Here is a 2,186-nt window from a genome sequence, read left to right as displayed (position 1 = left end):
TTATACAAAGATTTTAAGAATGAGATTGATGAATTCCTCAATATATCATATCTGCTGATAGATTATACAGATTCAGATTGAGTAGAATTGTTGAATAATGAATGTAAATCTATTTTAAACTTCATATTCAAATTAGTAAATACATCAATTTTATAATGTTCATTCAAACAATCTTGTGTTTTCTTTAAGTTCAAATGAGGTAGAATATGTGGCACTTAGTAAAGCAGTACACAAAACAATGTGATTGTGTAATATAATGATAGAATTAAAATTCATTACAGTAAAGAATTTCTTGTCTATCAGAGCAGATAACAAAGATTCAATCAATTGAATTATTGTTGTCATTATCACAGCACGCAATAAGCATATTGACACTCACTTTCATTATTCTCATATACAATTGAATGAAGATGTTATTTCTATTGAACACATTTCCACTGAGAATATGATAGATGAATTAACCAAATCTCTGAGCACAGTGACATTTAAACATTTCATTGATTTACTACAACTTTTCACTGATAACAGTGAGAATGATTAAATTTCTGTATGTAGCATGATTTTGGGATGATCCAAGTTGAGATAGCTAGCATGGAAGATTTGTAAGAACACATCATGCACGTTGGCGCGTGGGGGGGTGTTGGGCACTAGTTGCCCAGGCGGCCCTTTACCGCACGTGATTACCCCTATATATATAGTTATGTAGCTAGCGATCGCACAATGAGAAGATTAACCATCCCACAGTTACCCAGAAATAGATTAATTGACATAGGTTGATTTGACTGTGCTGAATAACCTGTACATATTTTAAACATAGAGTACCAGTTGCAGATCTTTCAATGATCTATGACTTTTGACTGAAATACTCTGTAGGTACAAACCTTAGCAGGTTCTGTGGCAGGCAAACCAGTACACTTTCCAACCTATGCCGGCTGTTATGTATGCTAGTTTATCCCCCTCCAGGTAAACAATTCAATGTCGGCTATTCGGACGTAAATCCAGTCACCCGTCGTCAATCCAGCAGTCACCCGTCAATCCAGTCCTCCGATTGGTGGTATACAAGGCAAAAAGGTAAAAAGGCAGCCTAGCACACTCTAGACCCATAAATTTTCCCCGTGAGAGAATCTCTCAAGGCTCGTCGATGAAGCAACCGCGGTTTCCACTGCCACGAGGCCACTGGTGCAGCAACTGGCACCTCCAAAACCACTGGATCCCTCACGGCCAAGCTCGCTGCTCCAACCTCCACCCCGAAGATGCACCACCTGGCCGTTAAGCAAAAACCTTGCAGCTCAGCACCGCGTCCATGGGAGGCCCGCTCCCGCCTCCGAGACATCCTTGCCAGTGCAAATTCTGTGAAACGCCAGAACAATATTGGAGTTGGCAGAAGAGTGTGGATGTGAGTGCAATGGGAAAAAATTTACCCCCGCAGGTGATGTATAGGGCTTGCCGGCGTTCCTATATCAGACGAGGATAAGGATGATGGGCGTAATGGTCGAGGGGCGTAGTGGAAGACGAGCGTAATGGTGGATGACGGGCGGATAGGGTGACGGGCGTAGTAGTCGACGGGCGGAGTGGATGATGGGCGTAATGGTCGGGTGGATGACGGGCGGATAGGATGACGGGCGTAATGGTCGAGGGGGGTAATGGGCGACTGGCGTAATGGGGCGACGGGATGACGGGTGGATGACGGGCGTATAGTAATATGCGGATACAGAGAGGGTTGATTGATTGATTGATTGATTGATTTATTCATAGACTGTCCCAGCCGCCCAGGCAGCTATGCAGCGCACTACTATATTGCCTGATGAGTGATGGGGAGTTGACAATGTAGAAGCGTTGTCCTAGTATGCGTAGGGTATATATATTGGGAAATTATATTTGTCTCTGTGGACAGGAAAAGGTTTGTAAGTTTTAACAGGGTCAGCACTCGAAATCACAATGCAGGATGTTGCCTGCCCAATGAACAGGAAGTAGCTCACCTGACCTCCACCACAAACTTTTTGCATGCCCAGAATTGAGGCCAACAGTGGGCTTATGAATGGTATGGAAAGCCTCCATCATGGGCGGTTCTTTCGCGTCTTGCGTAAAATGAAGCACCGCGGAACAGGAAATCATATGCTCTAAGCACAAAGCTCAAGGCCAGCACCAAAGGGAAAAGGCCTCGTGGAAGGATCAATTCCGGCTTC

The sequence above is a fragment of the Histoplasma capsulatum genome, genomic scaffold (assembly GCF_000149585.1).
Source record: "Histoplasma capsulatum NAm1 scaffold_17 genomic scaffold, whole genome shotgun sequence".
Lineage (NCBI taxonomy): Eukaryota > Fungi > Ascomycota > Eurotiomycetes > Onygenales > Ajellomycetaceae > Histoplasma > Histoplasma mississippiense.
The sequence above is the reverse complement of the archived record's forward strand: the minus strand, read 5'-3'. Positions refer to the sequence as shown.